The 26,306-nt window shown below is 44.1% G+C and overlaps 1 pseudogene; it reads left to right on the top strand.

Moving 5' to 3' along the window:
• Positions 1–289: 289 nt before the first annotated feature.
• LOC128830348 (phytanoyl-CoA dioxygenase, peroxisomal-like) overlaps positions 290–26,306 on the top strand; it is a 57,626-nt pseudogene continuing 31,609 nt past the window's right edge.

The raw sequence follows: 26,306 nt of genomic DNA, 5'->3' as shown, positions 1-26,306 counted from the left end.
GGCCCTTCTTATGCTCTTATGTTCAACACGCCTACCTAAAGTTACTGGCTGTACCACAATTGAGGAGTCCCCCGTGTCAGGGAACATCGTCTGCTACCCGGTTAGGGCAGCTTTCCACCTGTTTCTGGTAACACAAAACTGCCAAAGCAGAGAATCTGGGGTAATATGTTTTAAAATAGTGAGGTGGCAATGCCTGAAAACTAAAATAGTTTTAATATGTTTTCTTCTTCTCCTCCACCCTCCAGAACTGAGTTTATAAAGGTCTGCAACAAAGGTGCAAGAGAGACTGATGTTATCGAGTGATTGGGACGCCGCTAAATCAAACAACATTCTAGATGAAAAATCGGTTATTAAAATTCAGAATTTCCAGGAAAATTTAAAATGCTCTTCAGATACTGCTCCCTGCCTCAGATCAAAAAACCCAACATTCTGGTGGGGTTTGGTTTTACAAATAACTTTTGGCATATATGTTAAAAATGACTAGTTACTAGGAAGCTTTTATTTTCAGAAAAAGGAATCCATATATGTGAGTTCTCAGAGTAACTAACTGGATTTTACTGCAGTTCATGCCAAGATATTGTACAGTTTACAAAGTGCATGCGAATGTGTACTACTATTTAAAACTCATCTTTCCTAAATTTCTGTGTACCAGGAGTTCCTAAAAGAGAGATGATGCCTTGTGGCTGAAAGGCCCCGTCTTGAGGATATGTATTAGCTCAACTGAGTTATCTGAACACCATTGAAAAGACTTGCTAGGAATGAGATCCAGGTTAACTGGGGCTGATTGAAAAAATATGTCAAAGCTTCATTTCAAAGGAAAATTACTTTTTTGGAGAAAACACAACTTTTTCTCTAAGTGTCTGCTTGCCTCAAAAAAACCTGACTTTTTGTGGGAAACCTGAAAATTGATTTGGTTGGCAGGAAAAAAATAAATTTTTGTCCAACTGCTGAAAACCAAAAAGCTTCTGGATGACAAATTTCTGGAGTTTGGGCTTTCAGTTTTTCAATGAAAGGCCAACATTTTCCACTGACCCCCTTCCCCCGATATTCTAACCACCTCTAATGCTAATATAGTTGAAGCCCTGTTCTAGCCTAGGCTCCTCTCAGGCTTGATCTGGGCCAGTTAATGTAGTTTCAAATATAAGAACATAAGAACGATCCTACTGGGTCAGACCAAAGGTCCATCTAGCCCAGTATCTTCCGACAGTGGCCAGTGCCAGGTGCCCCAGAGGGAATGAACAAAACAGGGAATCATCAAGTGATCCATCCCCTGTCGCCCATTCCCAGCTTCTGGCAAACAGAGGCTAGGGACACCATTCCTGCTCATCCTGGCTATTAGCCATATAAATAGGAAGAAAACAAAGAAAGAAGAAGTGGGACCGCTTAAGACTGTAGATGGAGTGGAGATTAAGGATAATCTAGGCATGGCACAATAGCTAAATGAATATTTTGCATCGGTATTTAATGAGGCTAATGAAAGGCTGAGGAATAGTGGAAGCGAGACGGATGGGAATAAAGGAGTGGGGATTGACATTACCGTATCCGAGGTAGAAGCCAAACTCGAACAGCTTAACGGGACTAAATCGGGCGGACCGGATGATCTTCATCCGAGAATATTAAAGGAACTGGCGCGAGAAATTGCAAGCCCGTTAGCGATAATTTTTAATGAATCTGTAAACTCGGGGGTGGTACCATTTGACTGGAGAACAGCTAATGTGGTTCCTATTTTCAAGAAGGGGAAAAAAAGTGACCCGGGTAACTACAGGCCCGTTAGTTTAACATCTGTAACATGCAAGGTCTTGGAAAAAATTTTGAAGGAGAAAGTAGTTAAGGACCTTGAGGTCAATGCCAATTGGGACAAATTACAACATGGTTTTACGAAAGGTAGATCATGCCAAACCAACCTGATCTCCTTCTTTGAGAAAGTAACAGATTTTTTAGGGTATGTCTACACTATGGGATTAATCTGAATTTATATAATTCGAATTTGGAAAACAGGTTGTATAAATTCGATTGTATGCAACCACACTAAGCACATTAATTCGGCGGTGTGCGTCCATGTACCAGGGCTAGTGTCGATTTCCGGAGCGTTGCACTGTGGGTAGCTTTCCCATAGCTATCCCATAGTTCCCGCAGTCTCCTCCGCCCATTGGAATTCTGGGTTGAGATCGCAATGCCTGATGGGGCTAAAAACATTGTCGCGGGTGGTTCTGGGTATATCCTCCCCCCTCTCCAGGAAGCAATGGCAAACAACGGCGTTTCGCGCTTTTTTCCTGGGTGAACAGTGCAGACGCCATACCATGGCAAGCATGGAGCCCGCTCAGCTCAAGACAGCAGTCACGAACATTGTAAATACCTCGCGCCTTATCGTGCAGTTTATGCTGAACAAGAACCTGGAAAATCAGGCGGCGAGGAGCAGGCTACGGCAGCGCGGCGAGGACAGTGATGAGGATATGGACATGGAATTCTATCGAACCGCGGTACCCGGTGCTTTGGAGATCATGCTGTTAATGGGGCAGGTTATAGCTGTGGAACGCCGATTCTGGGCCCGGGAAACAAGCACAGACTGGTGGGACAGCATAGTGTTGCAGGTGTGGGACGATTCCGAGTGGCTGCGAAACTTTCGCATGCGTAAAGGCACTTCCTTGGAACTTTGTGACTTGCTTTCCCCTGCCCTGAAGCACCAGAATACGAAGATGAGAGCAGCCCTCACAGTTGAGAAGCGAGTGGCGATAGCCCTGTGGAAGCTTGCAATGCCAGACAGCTACCGGTCAGTCGGGAATCAATTTGGAGTGGGCAAATCTACTGTGGGTGCTGCTGTGATGCAAGTAGCCAAAGCAATCACTGAGGTGCTGCTACGAAAGCTAGTGACTCTGGGAGATGTGCAGGTCATAGTGGATGGCTTTGCTGCAATGGGATTCCCTAACTGTGGTGGGGCGATAGATGGAACCCATATCCCTATCTTGGCACCGGAGCACCAGGGTACACAGTACATAAACTGCAAGGGGTACTTTTCAATGGTGCTGCAAGCACTTGTGGATCACAAGGGACGTTTCACCAACATCAACATGGGCTGGCCGGGAAGGGTTCATGATGCTTGCGTCTTCAGGAACACTAATCTGTTTAAACGGCTGCAGCAAGGGACTTACTTCCCGGACCAGAAAATAACCGTTGGGGATATTGAAATGCCAATAGTTATTCTTGGGGACCCAGCCTACCACTTAATGCCATGGCTCATAAAGCCATACACAGGCAGCCTGGACAGGAGTCAGGAGCTGTTTAACTACAGGCTGAGCAAGTGCAGAATGGTTGTAGAATGTGCATTTGGCCGTTTAAAAGGTCGCTGGAGATCACTATTGACTCGCTTTGACCTCAGCCAAAGAAATCTCCCCATTGTTATTTCTGCTTGCTGTGTGCTCCACAATCTCTGTGAAAGTAAGGGGGAGACCTTTATGGCGGGGTGGGAGGCTGAGGCAAATCGCCTGGCTGCTGATTACACGCAGCCAGACACCAGGGCGATTAGAAGAGCACACCAGGAAGCGCTGTGCATTAGAGAGGCTTTGAAAACAAGTTTCATGACTGGCCAGGCTACAGTGTGAAATTTCTGTTTGTTTCTCCTTCATGAAAACCCGCCCCCTTTATTGACTCATTCATTCTCTGTAAGGAACCCACCCTCCCCGTTCCCCCAGCTTTCTTTCAAACGTAATAAAGTCAATATCATTTAAAAATCATGTATTTTTTATTAACTGATAATAAACATAGGGAGAGAACCAACAAGGTAATCTGGGTGAGGTTTGGGAGGAGGATCGGAGGGAAGTAAAAGGCCACTGAACAAATTCAATGTAATGACAGCCTTTTGGTTGGGCTGTCCACTGGGGTGGAGTGGGAAGCTGCACGTAGCCTACCCCCCCGCGTTCTTACACGTCTGGGTGAGGAGGATATGAAACATGGTGAGGGGGGAGGGAGGTTATACAGGGGCTGTAGTGGCACTCTGTCATCCTGCTGCCGTTCCTGAAGCTCCACCAGACGCCGGAGCATGTCCGTTTGCTCACGCAGCAGCCCCAGCGTTGCAGCCTGCCACCCATCATCTCGAGCGTCCCTCAGGACCTCGCGTTCACTGGCATCTTTCCTAAATTTAGTTACAGTGTCCTTCCACTCATTCAAATGAGCTCTTTGATTTCGGGTGCATTCCATTATTTCAGTGAACATGTCGTCTCTTGTCCTCTTTCTACGCCGCCTTATCTGAGATAGCCTTCGTGACGGAGGAGGGAGGCTTGATAAATTTGCAGCTGCTGGAGGGAGGGTTGAGAAAAAGGAGAGAAGTTTTTAAAATGATACATTTTACAGAACAATGCTTATACTCTTTCTTGGTGAAAAACACTATTCACAGTACATAGCACATGTGATTTCAGTACAAGGTCGCAATTTCCATCTTAATATTGAGTGCCTGTGGCTTTGGTGTTAGAGATCACAGACGCAGGTCCGGGCAATAGAATTCAGCTTGCATGCAGCCATGGTAAGCCACTGTCTTTCGGCTTCTGCGCCCTCCTTTCCCACATACCAAGCAAAGCCCGTTGACTGCTGCGGTTTTCCTGTTACCTTCAGCAGCAGAAAACAAACTAACCCCCCCATCCAATTTTTTGGGATGATCGCTTTATCCCTCCCCCCACCGCGTGGAAGGTATCAGGGAAGATCCCTGCAGAAACCAAACTAACCCCCCCGCTCCCTCCTCCGGCCATGAATTCTCTGGGATGATCGCTGTACCCCTCCCCCCACCGCGTGGCAGGTATCAGGGAAGATCCCTGCAGAAACCAAACTAACCCCTCCGCTCTCCCCTCCGGCCATGAATTCTCTGGGATGATCGCTTTATCCCTCCCCCCACCGCCTGGCAGGTATCAGGGAAGATCCCTGCTAGCCAAACGCGAAAAGCTCAGGGCCAATTACCCCCCCCCCCCGCGCTTGGCTAACTGCAGGGAAGGATTTCTTTTCAGCCACAGGCAAACAGCCCAGTAGGAACGGCCACCTCTGTCCCCTTAATTAAGTTCCCATATTTCAACCAGGTTACCATGAGCGATATCACTCTCCTGAGGATCACACAGCAAGATAAAGAACGGATGTTGCTTGAATGCCAGCAAACACCAGGACCATACGCTGCCAGGCTTTGTCAGGCAATGATACCAGATTACTTGCTGCAGGCATGGCGTGGTCAAGTGTCCTACCATGGAGGACGGAATAAGGCTGCACTGCCCAGAAACCTTGTGGCAAGGCTTTTGGAGTACCTCCAGGAGAGCTTCATGGAGATGTCCCTGGAGGATTTTCGCTCCATCCCCAGACACGTTAACAGACTTTTCCAGTAGCTGTACTGGCCACGAATGCATCCCAAGTCCTCAGGGCAAAGTAATCATTAAAAATGCTTGCTTTTAAAACAAGTTTTATATTTTAAAAGGTAAACTCACCTGAGGTCCCTTCCATGGGGTCATGGTCTTGGATACTGGCTTGGGAGGGTTGGGAGTGTACTTCAGTCAGGCTGAGAAAAAGATCCTGGCTGTTGGGGAGAACGGAGTGCTGGGTGCTCTCTGCAAGCTCGTCCTCCTCCTCCTCCTCCTCTTCCCCGTCCGCAGAATCCTCAGGTGTAGCTGATGAGACTATCCCTGACCCGGAATCCACGGTCACAGGTGGGGTAGTGGTGGCAGCCCCCCCTAGAATTGCATGCAGCTCGGCGTAGAAGCGGCATGTCCGCGGCTCTGACCCAGAGCAACCGTTTGCCTCCTTTGTTTTTTGATAGGCTTGTCTGAGCTCCTTGACTTTCACGTGGCACTGATCTGAGTCCCTATTGTGGCCTCTCTCCATCATGCCCTTAGAGATTTTTTCAAAAGTTTTGGCATTTTGTCTTTTAGAACGAAGTTCTGCTAGCACTGAATCCTCTCCCCATATAGCAATCAGATCCAGTACCTCCCGTACGCTCCATGCTGGTGCTCTTTTTCGATTATCCGCCTGCATGGCTACCTGTGCTGATGAGCTATCTGTGGTCACCTGTGCTCTCCACGCTGGGCAAACAGGAAATGAAATTCAAATGTTCCCGGGGCTTTTCCTGCCTACCTGGCCAGTGCATCCGAGTTCAGATTGCTGTCCAGAGCGGTCACAATGGTGCACTGTGGGATAGCTCCCGGAGGCCAATAACATCGCATTGCGGCCACACTAACCCTAAATCGAAATACTAAAATCGATTTTGGCGCTACTCCGCTCGTCGGGGTGGAGTACAGAAATCGATTTAATGAGCCCTTTAATTCGAATTAAATGGCGTCGTTGTGTGGACGGGTGCAGGGTTAATTCGAATTAACGCTGCTAAATCCGATTTAAAGTCGTAGTGTAGACCAGGCCTTAGGTAAAGGAAATGTGGTGGATCTAATATACCTCGATTTCAGCAAAGCGTTTGATACGGTACCGCATGAGGAATTATTGGTTAAATTGGAAAAGATGGGGATCGATATGAAAATCCAGAGGTGGATAAAGAACTGGTTAAAGGGGAGACTGCAGCGGGTCATACTGAAAGGTGAACTGTCAGGTTGGAGGGAGGGTACCAGCGGAGTTCCTCAAGGTTCGGTTTTGGGTCTGATTTTATTTAATCTATTCATTACTGACCTCGGAACCAAATGTAGGAGTGGGCTGATAAAGTTTGCGGATGACACAAAGTTGGGAGGTATTGCTAATTCGGAGAAGGATCGGGATATCCTGCAGGGAGATTTGGATGACCTTGTAAACTGGAGTAATAGTAATAGGATGAAATTTAATAGTGAGAAGTGTAAGGTTATGCATTTAGGGATGACTAACAAGAATTTTAATTATAAGCTGGGGACGCATCAGTTGGAAGTAACGGAAGAGGAGAAGGACGTCGGAGTCCTGGTTGATCGCAGGATGACTATGAGTCGGCAATGTGACGTGGCCGTGAAAAAAGCTAATGCGGTCTTGGGATGCATTAGGCGAGGTATTTCTAGTAGGGATAGGGAGGTGCTGGTTCCGTTATACAAGGCACTGGTGAGACCTCATTTGGAGTACTGTGTGCAGTTCTGGTCTCCCATGTTTAAAAAGGATGAAATCAAACTGGAACAGGTACAAAGAAGGGCCACTAGGATGATCCAAGGAATGGAAAATCTGTCGTATGAAAGGAGACTTGAGGAGCTCCGTTTGTTTACCTTAACCAAAAGAAGGCTGAGGGGGGATATGATTGCTCTCTTTAAATATATCAGAGGGATAAATACCAGGGAGGGAGAGGAATTATTTCAGCTCAGTACTAATGTGGACACGAGAACGAATGGATATAAACTGGCCGTCGGGAACTTTAGGCTTGAAATTAGATGAAGGTTTCTAACCATCAGAGGGGTGAAGTTTTGGAACAGCCTTCCGAAGGAAACAGTGGGGGCGAAAGACCTCTCTGGCTTTAAGATTAAGCTTGATAAGTTTATGGAGGGGATGGTTTGATGGGATAAAGTGATTTTAGTCAATAGGTCAATAACGTGCCATCGCTGGTAATTAGTAACAATGGTCAATGATGGGATATTAAAAGTTACTACAGAGAACTTTTTCCAGAGGGTCTGGCTAGAGAATCTTGCCCGCATGCTCGGGGTTCAGCTGATCGCCATATTTGGGGTCGGGAAGGAATTTTCCTCCAGGGTAGATTGGGAGAGGCCCTGGAGGTTTTTCGCCTTCCTCCGCAGCATGGGGTAGGGGTCGCTTGCTGGAGGATTCTCAGCAATTTGAAGTTTTAAATCATGATTTGGGGACTTCAACAGCTGAGTCAAGGGGGAGAATTCTTCCAGGAGTGGGTGGGTCAGCTTTTGTGGCCTGCATCATGCGGGAGGTCAGACTAGATGATCATAATGGTCCCTTCTGACCTTAGAGTCTATGAGTCTATGAGCCATTGTTGGACCTATTCTCCATGAATTTATCTAGTTCTTTTTTTGAGCCCTATTATGTTAGCCTGCATCTTAACAGAACATAAGGTGATGGAAAAGCCACTTGATTGAACTAACACATTTGAAGAACGTACCCTTTTCTTCGTCAAGACATACCCTACAGATGTTCTGCACTCTCAGCAAGTCATCTCACACTGCTAAAGAGAACGGATGTGGAATGTATAGGGAAATGCAGAACGGATAAACGAGTGCTGTATGCTGCACTGTTGTGGTAGCATTATTTACTTATTTCATCCTTCAATGCCATATCAACTGGATTGTAACTGGACACCTGATGTTCATTATTGGTCCAGCTGAAGTGTGGGGTTTTTAATACGGCAAGTAAGTAACAAGCAAGTACAAGTAAATAGCCTGCAGCGAATACTTCTGTACACAACATTAGTAAAGGAGAGCTCAAACTGGTGGGAGAATGGCGCTGAAAGCTCCATCCATCCCACTATGTTGCAGTGGGTAGGGGAGGAAGAGTGGAGGGCTCTGATTTGAGCATGATCCTCCCGACAGCACCCTTTGCAGCTAGATCTGTTGTGCTGGGAAAAGCTGTGGGAGTGATAGATCGTACACACGTGCCTGCACATCTTCTGGGGCCAGGCGCAGAAAAAGGAGGGAAATCATTGTCATTCCAGAGTCAGTGGCTGCTGCAGTTGGATCCCCCAGTGACATCACTAGTGAAGGGTTAGAAACTGCACAAGTATATCCTGGGATCGAGTACATTATCTGAGTCACAGCTGAAGGAACAATTGAAGGAACTGCACAGTACCCGTGGGACTAAACCTGATCTAATTGGATGGTAAATTGCTAAAAAAAATTTAGTTCTGGTAAATACTAGGAGAGTTGAGATCCCAAGAATGGCTGGTATAGTAGGATACAATTTTTAAAGGAGCATAAGGGATTTAGGCACCTGACTCCCAATTAAATGTGATTTGGGCCTGTAAATCCCGTATGACCATTTGAAAATCCCAGCCAGGGTTTTCTTGCTTCGTTCTGCTCTGTGACAGTCCTGAGCAAATTTTACACCCAGTTTATAAACAGCCTTCTAGACAAGCACTCACATGACCTTAATTCTAGCAAGCAACATGGTAACACTAATATTAGCCATGTCTTACCTGACCATGGAAAGAATCTCAGGGAGAAATACGAGCGACATGTCATGCTGAGTTTGCTAGCTAATCCTTCAACACAGAAGGGAAGCAACTTTGAATGAAAGCACTATTATAGGTTAGTTAATAAGCTTATTTATGAAGCAGCCTATTTCTGAGGTGGTCGGGGCACTGAATAACAATTAATAAACACAATAAAAATACCAATGTAGTACTGTAAAAACCCACTCTCCAATACAAGCCAATAAAGACAAACCCAGGGAGTACTTCAAGGGAAATGTGATTGCCTGCAGAGTGGTGGAATCCCTAAAACGCAGCTAGTGTCTGAGCATGGACAGCTGTTGGCGATTAGGCTCAAGGAGGAGACCTTGAATGTATTGTTATTTCTGTATTTGTTTATTTGTACTGCCATAGGAACCTAAGGGTTCCAATCATACCCCAGAGTTCCACTGCACTAGGCGCTGTACAGATACACAACCAAAAAACAGCTCCTTCCCAGGGGCTCAAATCAATCTAGCCTGAGTCCACACCATAAAGGATTTTAAAAAGCAGCAAGGTCTGCTTAAACATCAGTCTGCCACTTCATTCACTTTCTCCTTGTTGTCTGCATTTCTTTACCCCTTTCTCTGAAATCAGGCTGGACTTGTGTTGCTAGTTGCACTATGGATGATGTTGCTTTAGTAGACCATCTATACCTTATAGGCAAAGGCTCCAACCCTGCAAACGCTTATTCCCATGCTTAATTTTACTCTCACAAGTAATTCCACTGAAGTCAATGGCACTCCTCTTGTGTTTAAGTTTAAGCATGTGTAAGTAAGTAAAAGTCTTGGGGGCAAATTTAGAAAATTACCAACAAATGTGTAACATCTTCTAGTGCTGACATCAAAACCTGATATAAGATGCTTAAATGTTATAGTTAAAATCTCTAAGCCATTTTCAAAGCAGTAGATACTATAAGAGATAGTCCATTTTCACTGGATTCAATGGATGTTACAACACTGACTTCCTGATTTTTAAAACATTTTTTTCCCATAGATCCTAAAATATGTTGAGTGCTTCCCAGGGCCAAACATCATGGCACTGCATTCAATGCTGATAAATAAACCTCCAGATTCTGGTAAGGATATGTTTCAGGAGGGGAAAAGCCTTTTAGTTCTGTATAAAAGGTCACTATCAAGTTAAAAGTAAATGGCCTTATTTTCTAAGTTTATTAATTCAATTACCAATTGGTGATAGCATGCACTGGTTAAATGTGCAATTTTGCACACAGCAGTGAGAAAATCACGCAAATGTCCTTATGTAAAGTGTGATATTATTAATGTGCTAGTTTGTTAAAAGTGAAATAAATTTGAGAATCTAATTTACTTTTTATTCTATGTATTTGCGTTTTATATTTCATACAGCTCGGGCAATGAAAACAGGCTGGTGAAGTTCTACTTTTTGGCTATCAGGCAATGGCACAACGTTAGGTTTGCAAACAGGACAGGAAACTCTTTACATCTAAATCACAAACTGGTTTCAGGGGAATTGTTTTTAAAAATGAAATGTTTATAATGACATTAGGCCAAGCTGGGAGAAAGTGAACAAAAGTTTTCTGCAAATTTGGTGAATTCTGAATGGCACTAGCTTCACAGCTTGTGCAGTGTTTACAATCTTTTTTTTTTTTTTTTCTTACATGTGAATGATTTTTTTTTTTTTTTTTGCAAGGATGTTTTGGGAAAACTGAAGCCTCATGATTACTTGATCAAGATTGGATGTCTTTCTAAAAATTATGTTGTAGCTCAGGGTTAGGCAACCTATGGCAGGCATGCCAATACATTTTCTATAACAGCCCCAGGCAAGGAGAAGCCAACATATCGTAACAAAATAGCACATCCCTGTTTCTTAAAGCTTCAGAGCAGGGGAAATTGGGTAGCTCAATTATATAAGATATGGGCTTGGCGCAGGAATTACTGTGTGAAATTCTATGGCCTGTGTTATGCAAAAGGTCAAACTAGATTATCATAATGGTCTATTTGGGCCTTGAAATCTCTGAAACTTGTGTAAATATGAGAGCTGGTCAGAAGTTCATGATGTGAACAGTAAGAAAATTTCATATAGCGCTAAGACTGACCTGCTTTTTATTCTAAGAGGTCTCGCCATCCCCTGCCTCAGGATTGACAGTACTTCCCCATCAGGCCGGCAGAATGCTTCGTGTGTGCCTGGACTGCCATGGAGCACATAGATGGCAGCAATGGCTGTTTGTGCGTGTTGCCAGGAACACAGAAGGGTTCCCTGAAAGAGTACCAATACCCTGAATAGCAGGTCAAATTGCAGGTGGGAATAGAAACGGCATGTGAAATTAAATGAGGTCTTGTTTTTTGGAGGTTGGTTTTCTTTTTATTCATAACAAAGTTGGAGATGAGTTGTGCAAATCCTTCACTGTTGTTAGCCAAAACCTTAAGAACATAAGAACAGCCCTACTGGGTCAGATAGGTCCAGCTAGCCCAGTATCCTGTCCTCCGACAATGGTGCTCCAGAGGGAATGAACAGAACAGGCCGTCATCATGTGATCCATCCTCTGTCACCCAACCTTTCCTGTCCAGGGAAGAAAGTTCTTATGCTTTCCTCAGAAGGATCTGGTTCTGGTCACTGGCAGAGGCAGGATACTGGACTAGATGAACCTTGGATCTGATCCAGTCTGGCTGTCCCTAAATTGTTTTATTTTGAGAATATTTTTGTATCCAGTGTATCTAAAGAATCTAAGTCTCAGCCCCAGGGAGTTAGAGAAAGTTTTTGCTCTGGTTCACAAAGACCAACTGTCAGTCCTTCATTTATTTATTTATACTTATACGAAAAACCAAGGAGTGTTGCCCATCCAAAGCTCTCCTTGCTATATAGGGGTCAACAGATTATTTTGGATCAGTGGACGGAAGCTTGTTCTAGTGCCCAAAGTCGCTCATGGAAAATGCTCAGCCAGCAGCCCCCGCTTCTTTCTAATGAAAGGAATTCTAGTTCGAGTGCCTCTGCCGATCACAACCCTCACAGCATGGCCTAAGAGAGGCTTTAATAGCAGTGTGCAATGAGCTCACTCAGTGTTTCCTCCTGCCTTGAGATGACGGTTTGGAGATTTTGATCCAATGTAGTTTAAGAATATTTTCATACGGAATCTTACTTTCATTCTTGAGCTTTCAATACCTTGTGGACAAAGTGTCTTTCACGTAACGTCATCATCCTCCCTGGATGTGTAGGGGGAGGGATAGCTCAGTTTTTTGAGCATTGGCCTGCTAAACCCAGGGTTGTAAGCTCAATCCTTGAGGGGAGCCATTTAGGGATCTGGGGCAAAAATCTGTCTGGGGATTGGTCCTGCTTTGAGCCAGGGGGTTGGACTAGATGACCTCCTGAGGTCCCTTCCAACCCTGATATTCTATGATTCTGTTCAAAGCACCACATGCAATACATAGGCTCTACCACTCAGCTGCAAGCCTCAGACATAGCAGGTTAGTAAACATCAACTCTAGTGTCAATCAAACAAAGACCTGAAATAGAATAGTGCAGAGTTTTCCAAAGCTGAGATGCGGCAGCAGTTTTATAGATGTTAGTTCTCCCATGAAGTAAATTCAGTTTCTGTTTGTTTCTAGGGTGGTGTTCAGAAGGTGTACTATGGAATCTCTGAATAGGATAAAAGCCTTCTCAGGGTTCGCCTCATTATGGAGAAGGGAAACACAGTATTCTTCCATCCCCTGCTGATTCATGGCTCTGGAATGAACAGGACTCAAGGGTTCCGGAAAGTAGGAAACTTTTTCAAGTTACAGAGTCTGATGTTCCAACAAAATGAATAAGAGTAAAATGCTCTGGTATTTTATGGATGTTTAATAATCTCTCTAAAATATTATCATAGATTTCAGATCCAAGTTTAGATTTTGTTGACTTCTGATCTAATTCTGCTGCAGTTTCCCCCGTCTATCCAGATTAGTTAGTGTTTGAAAATTTATTTAGTTCTGCAGCAAAATTCTTAAGTGGTGCACTAAAATACTTACTTAATTACAGAATTTGTGAGCCAGTTTTCCTCTCACTTACACCAATGGAAAACAAGGGTAACTCCCTTAAAGTCAGTGTGTAAGAGGGACCTAAAGTGAGAGTAGAATAATGCCACAAATGTCTAATTCTCTCTTTAATGCACTGAGGAATAGTTTGCTACATTTAGAATGGGGCTGACATGTTTAAAAGAGATTGCCACCTTCAGGAAAGAAGCTTTGAGCCCATGTAACTAAACTAGGTAACTACTGTATGCAATTTCAATGCATATTCATTTCTGATGGATTTTTTAACAAATTTGTTTCGGTATGTTTATATCCCTGTTGTGTTTGCTGACTATAAATATTTTAGTGAATCATTTTATTCAAAGAAATGGAAACAGAAAATTGCAAAAAGCAATATTGGAGAATACTTTCAGACAACTTATTACAAATTCATAATTGCAAGTATTTACAAGAACACATGACTCCAAAGTCTTGTCTGGAGTAGGATTTAAGGCATGATGGTTGCACATATCAGTTAACACATTTCAAAAGTCTAGTGTAGACAAGGTACATAAATTCCACATATGCTAAATTGATCGAGTTTAGCCCGGTCTTTAACTCAGCCGTCTTCAAACCACTAGAGCTGACAGAAAATTTTCAGGAGCCATTTCCATCGGAAAATGCTAATTTGACAAAATGGAAACATATCACAGGAATGTAACGATTGTGTCGAAATTTTCTTAACGTTTGGATATGGTCAGAATAGTTTTTTTGCTAAATACATTTCATTTTGACTTAAATACAATACATTTCATTTTGACTTAACTGTTTGGATTTATTAACATAAAAGTCGAAACAAACTGTTTCCATATGGTTGAAATGAAATATTCTGGAATATTTTGTTTCATAAAAACATTTTGACATTTTATCTTGATTTGGGACTAAATCAAATTTTGAAATCTTGTAATTTCACAGGGAACAGAAATTCCGTATGTGGCTCAGCTCTATCGACCAATTTAGCATGTGTTAAGGGCAGTGGACTTTGTCTTGTACGGGGAGACTTTGGCAAACCAGTAAAGTGCTTGAAATCACTATGGCTTATTGTTAAAAAGCAACCTAGTCAGCAGGCTGTAAAGTGGCCATGCAGCTTGACCAAGGCAGGACGGGAGGGGTTTTTGGGGTGCCACAGAAAGAGTAGCTTGACCCCGCGTCCTTCCTGATAAGGATTGTGTTGAAGTTGCTGATACATGCATTTTAAAAGAGTAGGATATGCCCCAGGAATGTCTATTGACGTCTCAAGGCTGCAAGTTCTGGAAAAATCCACACCTGGTTAATCAATAATCAGAAGGAACCTCTTGCTTGAAACTGCTTACTTAACAAGGTTTCTTTAAGGAACATGTCATTTGTATTACTAATGTATAAATAAGGGGGAAACGCTTGAGATAGGTGGGACTCTCCTTTGGGGGAGACTCTTCAGGACTGGTCTCTCCCTCTGGATGCATCTTGTGTTCCCCAGTGGCAGACGGGCTGCCGCTGTGTCACTCGAAAGCCACACTCAGTTTCGGTAATTATCAAGGGTTGGGGGTGTTTTACTAATCTTGTTGCGGACGTGTGTAAGTGCTTGAGACTAGTAAAGTTTAGCTTTAAGTGAAAGCACTCTTGTGTTGTCCTGTTTGTGCCAGCTATCTATCGGTTGGACGGCTGTGTCTCCCCTGATTTATTTCCTGACACCTCCTCGCACAGAGTAAAGTTACCTAGAGCTTTGGGTTGAAAGAACCCCGGGTAACAGTCTATACTAGACTTTTATACGTTAGCTAAAATAGGCCTAAGAGCTGAAGGGAAAAGCATCATACCAACTGACCAGGAGCGCCGCCAGCTTTTCCGCCGCCCCAAAATGCCGCCCCCCCACAGAGGCGGCGGAAGGTCCTGCCGCGGAAATACCACCGCGGTCGCTGCCCACCAAATCGCAGCGTCCTAGGCAACTGCCTAGGTTGCCTAATGGGTTGCGCCGGCCCTGCAACTGACTTATGTGCTCAATAAAACCTAACCAACACAGTTCTACTTTTCCATATCAGATACAATACTCCAGCACAATCTATGAATCAAGAATCACTTGCAGAAATTACTGACTGAATAATGAATACATTTCAGAAAATCATGAGCTGTTCAGAGACAATTTATGAAGAGAAAAAGAAGTTAAAATCCTTTGATCACTCATTTGCTCAGCTCTATACTTATTATACTTCCAGATCTTTCAACATCCCCTGGGGCATGAGGAAAATGGAACTGATTGTTTGCAAATACTATATTAGTTCATTATCTTAAAAATAAAAATGGGATAAAACGTTCTAGGATAACTAATCCTTACAGGGGATTTTCATACTGAGGCAAACTAGGAGAGAGAATATACATAGCTTCTTTCATCCAGAGGGAATCCAAAATCCTATAGAAAGTATTATCACATCATTGGTCTATGTTATCGAGTGACTTTATTACCATTTCTCTCCTCCTTTCTCCTCCATTCCATCCTATTTATTGTTACATTTATTTGTTGGGTCTTGTGTTATTTTTAGATTGTGAGGAAGGGATTCTGTCTGACTAAGTGTATGTAAACTACCTACAACTAAGGGACCTTTGTCTTGTTCAGGGCATCTGGGAACTACTATAATCTGAATAATAACTAGTAACATACAGGTAGGGTGACCAGATGTCCCAATTTTATAGGGACAGTCCCGATTTTTGGGTCTTTTTCTTATATAGGCTCCTATTACCCCCCACCCCTGTCCCAATTTTTCACACTTGCTGTCTGGTCACCCTACATATAGGAATTATTTCACCCACTACTGAAATGTAAGACCTTTGAAACACCACAACCGTTTAACAATACAGAACGTTTTTGGATAAGAAGTGGACAGTATCTAGTCCTATTGAAACGACAGGGTAAGCAGACTGTGATAAACGTAATGTTTTGAACAAATTTTAATTGGGCAAACACTCCTACTCAGCTACAGTTGGTCCATTTTAAGTCATATTTAAGAGACAACAACTTCAGAAGCACAATCTTTCTCTGAACATAATGCAAAGGTTTCAGCTCCTTACAGACTCAGAGGAAAGGTCATCTGCTGACCTACCACCACTTCCATCAGGATTGTTGCATCTTAGGTTTTTCTTACCAGGGTTTCCATCCAAATACTTCTCTTACCCAGTCCTGCTTAACTTATGAAAACTGACAACATGATCTCAAAAGGTCATAGCAAAAAGTAATGCGTGGGTAATAAAATGTTGTTATCCTTATTGTATGAGTAAAGGGCAGCAGAACTGTACTTAGCCTCTCCTTATTGAGGGGGTCACACTCAGTGCTTAGTTTGTTCTAGGGCTTACCAGGGCTGAGCCCAGCATATCCAGGCTTGGCAGTTCATAGCCACGGGAGCTCTGGGTTTGCCACATCAGCTATGAAAGTAAAAAACTTACTTGAGCCCTGGCACCTAATTGCTTCAGCTCCAGCACCTCTTTCATTACAAATTAAGTGCTGGTCACCGTCAACTGAACTGCACTTGCTAAGCAGGGGGTTTGAATGCCAGATCCACCACTGTTATATAATTAGGATATGTTTTGTACAAAGCATGCCTTGTGAGGTATCATTCTAAAAGTCTTGATCTGCTAAACATCAATATCTCGTTGAACTGTATGTGTTATCATTGCATGTGAAGTTATGAAACCTTGCTATGTGTAAGTTACTAAGGTACGATGTGAGGCTGGAAACACCCAAAAGCAGCCTTTCAGGTACAACAATGGAGTAGCCAGACAGTGTTAATTGCTGTCATCAACACCCATCGAGGGAAGAATCCACTAACACAGGCAGGGCGGGCTCCAGGCACCAGCTTGGCAAGCAAGTGCTTGGGGCGGCCACTCTGGAGAGGGGCGGCAGGTCCAGCTATTTGGTGGCAATTCAGCGGACGGTCCTTCACTCCCGCTCGGCGCGAAGGACCTTCCGCCAAATTGCCGCCAAAGATCGCGATCGCAGCTTTTTTTTTTTTTGGCTGCTTGGGGCGGCCAAAACCCTGGAGCCAGCCCTGAACACAGGAACTCCGTATAAGCAAGTTTCCTCAGAGGGCGCATGTAGGCAATGGAGAATGTTTGGCCAATGGAGGCTGGACCCCCCCCACGTCATATGCATGGACTTTCCAGCAAGCTGGAAGAATCTATAAAAAGATGGGGAGTGACATCATAACTTGTCTTCACTTCCCCACAACTCAACACCTGAAAGAACCTCGGGAAGACAAAGGACTTGGAATGGGGGAGGGGGACCCAGGCTACACAGCAAATGCAGCCTGGGCCTCAATAATCTGTAAGCTGGCTTCTAGCATCAGTCAGGGTGAGATATTGCTGATTCAAACCCTATCTAGTTTGTATACGTCTTAGTTTGCCATTTTGTTTTATTTCCTAGGTAACCTGCTTTGATCTGTTTGTTATAACTTATACTCACTTAAAATGCATCTTTCTGTAGTTAATAAACTTGTTTTATCGTAACCAGTGGGTTTTTGAGTGAAGTGTTTGGAAAATATCAGCTCAATGAACTCAGGCTTGGTGCATATCTTCCACACATCAAGGGGTAAGCCGATTAATCAATGAGCTTGCACCGTATAGATCCCTGTGCAGTGCAAGATGGCATAATTCTGGGTTTATACTCCAGTAAAAGGGTAAGGTTGGGGAGCTGGGAAATTGGCTGAGGCCTCCACTGCCGGTCCATGAGTGGCTTAGGTAAAGCATGAAGGTGACTCCGTTGGGTGTGTGGCGCCATCTGCTGTCATGTTGGGTGATAAGAAGGCCTGGGAGGCTGGCTGTATCATCAGCAAAGCAGTGTGAGTGGCCAACCCAGCTGAATTGTTAGGGGGCACAGCTGTTCCAACGGCTCCCAGACTGCACCCGAGGGGTACAACCTGTCATAATGGGAATGTTATAAATCCCCCTACCCTAGTCAAGAAGGAAAGCGTGGGCAAAAGGGGGTGGGTGGTTTGACATTCTACATTAAACAGACGATTACCTGTTTAAAAACTGATAACGCAGAGCCACAGGAACTCAAATGCATATGGATCAATGTGCTAACAAAGCCCTGGAGGGGATACTGTGGTGGGGTCTGTTACAGACGACCGAATCAAACCAGAGAACAGGATGAGTTACTCTTTAAAGACCTTGCTGAACTCTGGAGATAAAACTGTTCTTATGCGGGACTTCATTTTGAGAGACAACTGCTGGAGGTCTCATACAGCCAATAGTAAAACATCATTAGAGTTTCTAAAAATTATAGATTATTTTCTAACATAAAAGTTATCACATTTTGCACTTCATTATGATGGATAAATATCAGCAGCGGCTCCAGGCATCAGCGCTCCAAGCATGTGCCTGGGCCGACAAGCCGCGGGGGGTGCCCTGCCTGCCGTGCTTGGTGCGGCAAAAAGGCTAGAGCCGCCCCAGATAAAGATGATTTAATCACTGGATTGGAAGTTGGTGGCTGCCTAAAGACCAGTGATCATGATCTAATTACATTCAATCTGGGCAAACAGAGGTGTGATGGGATCCCTGGGGTGCAACCTGGACTGTGGGACCACTCTGCCCCTTTAACTCACTAATCTGGGTTGTCACTCATAATATCTTACTGGTGACAAGCAACAAACCCCTCCAGGTGCTGTTACCACTCATTACAACCATATGTGGAGCCCCACACCCAGCTAGATTGCATGAATGCTCCCACAGCCACTCACAAATCACACACAGAAAGACACCAGCCAAATAGTCCCAGCTCCCAACCTCATACCACCAGAATATACCATCTTGCACTGCTCAGGACCCTTTCTTGAGCAATGCGCGTTTATTAATTGGTTCACCACTTCACCAATGGAAAGTGGACATGCCTTTGAAACCTGAGCAGATTTCAACAAACACTTCAGTCAAACTCACTGGTAAGAATAAACATGAGAATAAGTTTATTGATTACAAAAGATAGATTTTAAGTGATTATAAGTGACATGCAAAAATCAGAGTAGTTACCAAAAGAAAATAAAAGATAAGCATGCAGTCTAAATTCTCAACCCTAGGCAATATCTAGACTAAGCAGTTTTACTCATCCCTCTGGATACTGCAAGTTGGTTTAGGGTGACCAGACAGCAAATGTGAAAAATCGGAACAGGGGTTGGGGGTAATAAGAGCCTATATAAAAAAAAAAGACCCAAAAATCAGGACTGTCCCTATAAAATCGGGACATCTGGTCACCGTGAGTTGGTTATAGTCTTTCATACACAGGATCTCTCTGTTAGCCTGGGGACCAGTCTCCTCAGCTCCAGCGTTCTTGTTGCCTTCAGCATAGATGGGGGAAGAGACAAGAAACCTTGGGAAATTAGCCCTTTTTGTTGATGTACTCCGTGGCAAGGTGTTCTGGGGCCAAAATAGGGATATGCATGATGTCTGTTACTCCACCACAGTACGGGAACCCCATAGCTGCAAAGCCATCCACTAGATCCTACACATTGCCAAGAGTCACAGTCCTGCATAGCAGGAGACGATTAATGGCCCTGCACACTTGCATGACAACTGCCCCCACAGTGGAATTTCCCACTCCAAAATGACTTCCCCCTGACAGGTAGCAATCCGGCATTGCATGTTTACACAGCGTGACTGCCACTTGCTGCTCCACTGTCAGTGCAGTGATTATATGCCAATGCACAAGTATTACTGCATTTTCCAGGGCATTCCTCCACCACACCCACCTTTGTGTGGAAACTAGCACTTGATTTTAAAATAAAGAAAATGACTCCAGTAGCACGATTTCAGGAAAGTTTTGTGTGGGTACCAAGCTGTAAACAGGTTAAAAGAGCTGCCTTCCAGCCCTTGCATTGAAATGAATCACTAAAACAACCTCAGCCAAGCACTAAAATGAGATACCGTTCATTTGGCTAGAAAGCCTGTTATGGAAACTTGCTGCAGGTTGAATGCTTCAGTGCCTGTAATGCCAGGTTGGCACTTCGATTACAAATCTGAGCTATAATTGCTGTAGTTTCATATAATCTTGAATTGAAAAACAAAGAAAAATGAAGGTGCTTTAGCTACTGTTTTCAAAATTGTATTAAATGGTCATTAAACTGTTTTTACTTAATAGTTAATGAGACTGAACTGATTGCAGCAGAAAGTTAAAATGTGAAAGGTTTCATTTTTTTCCAAAGCATTTGTAAAGGGCCAGGTAAGAAGATTCGTTTCAGCAGCGCAGGTTTTTCTTTTCAACTAATGCTCCAAAGGGGAGATGAAGTTTGAAGGGAAGAAATGTTTAGCCCATCTATTAAAACAAGTTTGATTAGATATGAGGTATTATAAAAGGGCTTGAACCGCTCCCATCCCTTTTGATATGCATACTTGGCGGTTTGCATCTGGAAAAAAAGAAATAATCCCATGGCCGGGTAAACATTTCCTAGCTAGGAATTCCAGTACCAGGTGATCTATTAGCTGGCGCTCCAAATCCAAATAATGCCCTCATCATAGAGTACGTTTTTCATATTCAGAATTGCAGTTTATTTAGTCCAATGATTTGACTGACATGTGGCCAAAATTAATACATCAGAGTAGAAGCAAATAAGAACTGCCATACTAGGTCCATCTAGCCAGTTTCTAAGAGTGGCCAGTACCAGGGCTTTGGGGGGGGGGGTAGGGGGACAGAATGGGGCAGTTGGAGTGAGCCATCCCTGTCTTCCCCGCCCATCTTCTGGCAGTCGGAGGCTGCTGCGAGGATGGTGGGCTTCAGTTTCCTTGACCACGGGATGCTGCTCAAGGAAGAAGGGCTGCTAAGCAGAGATGGGATGCACCTATCGAGGAAGGGGAAGAGCACATTTGGATACAGACTGGCTAACCTAGTGAGGAGAGCTTTAGACTAGGTTCAATGGGGGCAGGTGGCAAAAGCCCACAGGTAAGTCAAAAACATGAAGACCTGGGAGAAGGGTTGGAATCTAGCGGGAGCATTGGCCATTATAGCAGGGATAAGGGAGAGACAACAGGGAACGTAGGAGGGAAATCAAACCAGTATCTTTGATGTCTGTATATTAATGCGAGAAATATGGGAAATAAGCAGAAAGAACTAGAAATGCTCGTTAATGAACAGAACTATTAAGACATAGTTGGCATCACAGAGACTTGGTGGGATAATACACATGACTGGAATATTGGTATAGAAGGGTACAGCTTGCTCAGGAAGGATAGACAGGGGAAAAAGGGAGGAGGTGTTGCCTTACATATAAAAAATGTACACACTTGGACTGGGATTGAGATGGAAATAGGAGACAGACTTGTTGACAATCTCTGGGTAAGGTTAAAAGGGGTAAAAACAAGAGTGATGTCATTGTAGGGGTCTACTACAGACTGCCTAACCAGAAAGAAGAAGCTGGATGAGACTTTTTTAAACAACTAACAAAATCATTCAAAGCGCAGGACTTGGTGGTGATGGGGGACTTCAGCTACCCAGACATCTGTTGGGAAAATAACACAGCAGGGCACAGATTATCCACCAAGTTACTGGAATGTATTGAAGACCATTTTTTATTTCAGAAGATGGAGAAAGTCACTAGGAGAGAGGCTGTTCTAGATTTTATTTTGACAAATAGGGCAGAATTGGTTGAGAATTTGAAAGTGGAAGGCAGCTTGGGTGAAAGGGATCATGAAATCTGGGAAAGAGAAGTCTGAGAGAGGATATGATAACAGTTTTCAAGTATGTTACAAAGAGGAGGGGAGAAAAATTGTTCTTAACCTCTGAGGATAGGACAAGAAGGGATGGGCTTAAATTGCAGCAAGGGAGGTTTAGGATGGGCATTAGGAAAAACTTCCTAACTGTCAGGGTGGTTAAGCAGTGGAATAGATTGCCTTGTGGAATCTCCATCGTTGGAGATTTTTAAGAGCAGGTTAGACAAACACCTGTCAGGGATGCTCTAGGTAATACGTAGTCCTGCCATGAGTGTAGGCGACTGGATTAGATGACCTCTCGAGTTCCCTTCCAGTCCTATGATTCTATGAAATGATAGAGTTCATGATTCTAAGGAATAGTAGGAGGGAAAACAGCTGTTGGTAGTCCATCACGGATGATGATGATATTGTCGCAATTCTCATCTCTGGCTATGCATATGATTCCAATGTTCGATCCCTGATGCAGAGTCAGCTGCACGGAGGGCATGGGAAGTCCAGGTCTATGACGTTTGATGATGCAGCTCTGTGGCACCTTTCACGTGCAGTCTGGAGATGATTTTGTCGATCACGCTCAAACCTGTTAGATGCTGATCTGGTCAGATACTGCCAGTGAGTCCTGTTCTGAGCCATTTGCTCGAGTTCTTTGAGATTGATGCCAGCCCAATGGAGACTGCTCTTCAGGTTATATTTGAAGTGCTTATGCGGACGACCCTTCTTTCTTTGGCCCTGACTGAGCTCCCCATACCAGATCTGTTTTGGGAGACAGTGGTCTTCCATTCTGAGGACATGTCCGGTTCAATCTAAGTTGTGCTCTCAATAACATTTCCTCAATGCTGGTTGTGTTTGCTCTCTCAAGGACCTTAATATTGGTCACTCTGGCCTGACAGCAAATGCCCATTATTGAACGGAGGGAGCACATGTGAAATTGCTCAAGCTGTTTAATGTGCCGACTATAAAGAGTTCACATCTCAGAACCATACAGGAGAGATGTTAGAACCACTGCACTGTAGATCTTCAATTTGGTGGAGAGATGAATGTTGTGTTGTTGGACTTGTGTTTGGAGTTGGCGAAGGGCCTGGCTGTCTTTACTAATTCTGGAGGCGATTTCCTTATTAAGGGAACTGGCACTAGAGATGGTACTGTCCAAATACTTGAACTGATTCACATTTTTCAGCTGTGTGCCTTGGATGGAGATGGCTGGTGCTGGGGCATTGGAATGAGGTGCAGGTTGGAACAAGACCTCTGTCTTCCTGAAACTGATGGTGAGGCCAAAGAGCTGGGATGCTTCAGAAAACCTATCAACAAAGACCTGTCTATGGGCCATCAAGGCACAGTCATCTTCAAAAAGTGCCTTGATGAGAAGTCTTGGTCGTAGCATCTTGGTCTTTGCATTGAGTCTTTGAAGATCAGAGGGAGGCATCGAGTCAGTAGCGGATATGTATCCCCCATTCCAAGTCCCTTGTGGCATGACTGAGGATACAGGCGAAGAACACGTTGAACAGCACTGGAGCAAGTACACAGCCTTACTTCACTCCATTTGAGATTTCAAATACGTCAGAAGAGTCACCATTGGACAGTACTTGCACTGTCATGTGGTCATGGAAAAGACGGATGATTTGTATGAACCTTCTTGGGCAGCCCAGTTTATAGCCCATAGACCCTCTCAGTTGACCGTATCAAAAGCTTTGATCGAGTCAATAAAAACTGCATACAGATCCATATTCTCCTCTAAACTTTTTTCCTGGACCTGCCTTATGACAAAGATCATGTCCATAGTACTATTAGGAGGGAAAACAGCAGAATGAAGATTATAGATTTCAAGAGGACAGACTTTAGCAAATTCAGGGAGTTGGTAGATAAGAGCCCATGATAAGCAAGTCTAAACAGTTCAAGAGAGTTGGCAGTTTTTCAAACAGACATTATTAAGGTCACAAGAGCAAACTATCCCACTGCATAAGAAAGATAGGAAGTATGGCAAGAGACCACCTTGCCTTAACCAGGAGATCTTCAACTATCTGAAACTCAAAAAGAGTCCCCCAAAAGTGGAAACCACGTCAAATTACAAAGGATGAATATAAACAAATAACGCAAGTGTGTAGGAACAAAATAAGAAAGGCGAAGGCACACAAGGAGATCAAATTAGCTAGAGACATAAAGGGTAACAAGAAAATATTCTACACATGCATTACAAGCAAGAGGAAGACCAAGGACAGGGTAGGCCACTTACTCAATGAGGTGGAAAAAAACCAACAAAAAATGTGGAAATGGCAGAAGTGCTACATGACTTTTGTGTTTCGGTTTTCACCATAAAAGTTAGTAGCAATTGGATGTGTAACATAGTGAATGCCAGTGAAAATGAGGTAAGATCAGAGGCTAAAATAGGGAAAGAACAAGTTAAAAATTACTTAGACAAGTTAAATGTCTTCAAGTCACCAGGTCCTGATGAAATGCATCCTAGAATACTCAAGGAGTGACTGAGAAGATATCTGAGGCATTTAGCGATTATCTTCAAAACGTCATGGAAGACAGGAGAGATTCTAGAGGACTGGAAAAGGGCAAATATAGTGCCAATCAATAAAAAGGGGGAAAAGGATAACCCTTCAGTACCCAGAAAGATAATAGAGCAAATAATTAAGCAATCAATTTGCAGACACCTAGAAGAAAATAAGGTGATAAGTAACAGTCAGCATGGATTTGTGAAGAATCAATCATGACAAACCAACCTGATAGCTTTCTTTGACAGGGTAACAAGCCTTGTGGATAGGGGGAAGCGGTAGATGTGGCATATCTTGACTTTAGTAAGGCATTTGATACGGTCTTGCATGACCTTCTCATAAACAAACTAGGGAAATACAACCTAGATGAAGCTATTATAAGGTGGGTGCATAACTGATTGGAAAACCATTCCCAGAGAGTAGTTATCAGTGGTTCACACTCAAGCTGGAAGGACATATCGAGTGGGGTCCCGCAGGGATCAGTTCTGGATCCAGTTCTCTTCAATATCATTATCGATGATTTAGATAATGGCATAGAGCAGGGGTCGACAACCTCTGGCACGCGGCTTGCCAGGGTAAGCACCCTGGCGGGCCGGGCCAGTTTGTTTACCTGCTGTGTCCGGAGGGTTCAGCCGATCGCAGCTCCCACTGGCCACAGTTCGCCGTCTCAGGCCAATGGGAGCGGCGGGAAGCCGGGGCCAGCACATTCTTCAGCCCGCGCCGCTTCCCGCAGCCCCCATTGGCCTGGGACAGCGAACCACGGCCAGTTGGAGCCGCAATCGGCCGAACCTGCCAACATGGCAGGTAAACAAACTGGCCCGGCCCACCAGGGTGCCGACCCCTGGCATAGAGAGTACCCTTATAACGTTTTGTGGATGATACCAAGCTGGGAAGGGTAGCAAACTGTAGAAATGGGTCTGAAGTAAATAGGATTAAATTCAATAAGGACAAATACAAAGTACTTCACTTAGGAAGGAACAATCAGTTGCACACATACAAAATGGGAAATGACTGCCTAGCAAGGAGTACTGCGGAAAGGGATCTGGGGGTCATAATGGATCGCAAGTTAATATGAGTCAACAGTGTAACACTGTTGCAAAAAAAGGCAAACATTTCTTACCCCTTTTGGTGCAGATCATTTATGGCCTGATCCAAAGGCCATTGAAGTCAATAGGAGTCTTAGTACTTTTACCCTGAAGGATACCACTAGATGAATGTTTATAATGATTACCGAGCTGATTTAACAGGACTTATCAGTTGAATACCTGATAACATGGTCCAAACAAAGAAATCTCTGTGCTTGCAGATATTAATTAATCCCTACCACACCTCTATGATTGAGGTATGTTATCCTCCATAGAGAGGGGAAGACAGAGGTTAAGTGACTTGGACTTGGCCACATAGCAAGGTGAATTAGAACCAAGGAGTTCATGCCTGCCAGGCCCCACTCACTGCACTAGAACAAGGTTTTCTAACCCCTGTCTCACCCAGACCAAATTGACAGTCATCATTTCTTGCTGTGACCCACAATCCTTTGCAGCCACAAAGGATTGCAGGATTGGGGTTGTTACAAACCGATCCACTAACCCAGTGGCCTGTTGTGAGTGGACCCAGTTGCTGGGTCCCACATGCTTCCAAGCCAACTGGATCTAGGCAGAGTCTAGTCACTGGTTCTAGTCCTGGGACTCTGGGGCACCTCTTGTCTGATGCCCTTCCTTGAGACATGGGATGTTATCACTCAAACCCTGAAACCAGTGCCTAAGACCTCCTGATCCTTCCCTCCCCCGGCCTCGTCCAATGCTTCTGCAGGTTAAGCATGGTGCTGTGCCACATACCTATCACATTTGTACACAGGGAATTAATATTAGTGCTCTGAGCACCACTGCGGAAATTAAATGCTCCTGTCGGAGATATTTCATTTCTTGGCTCTCTTAAAACATTCCTACCTAGGTATGTGCCTACCATGGTGATAGCAACACTAGAAGTTTGGAGAAGCAATTCTGTTTCCCCAAGAGTATAAAA

Source organism: Malaclemys terrapin, chromosome 1 (genome assembly GCF_027887155.1).
Source record: "Malaclemys terrapin pileata isolate rMalTer1 chromosome 1, rMalTer1.hap1, whole genome shotgun sequence".
In the NCBI taxonomy this organism is placed as follows: Eukaryota; Metazoa; Chordata; order Testudines; family Emydidae; genus Malaclemys; species Malaclemys terrapin.
Note: the sequence above shows the minus strand (reverse complement) of the source record. Positions and strands in the feature narration are given on the sequence as shown.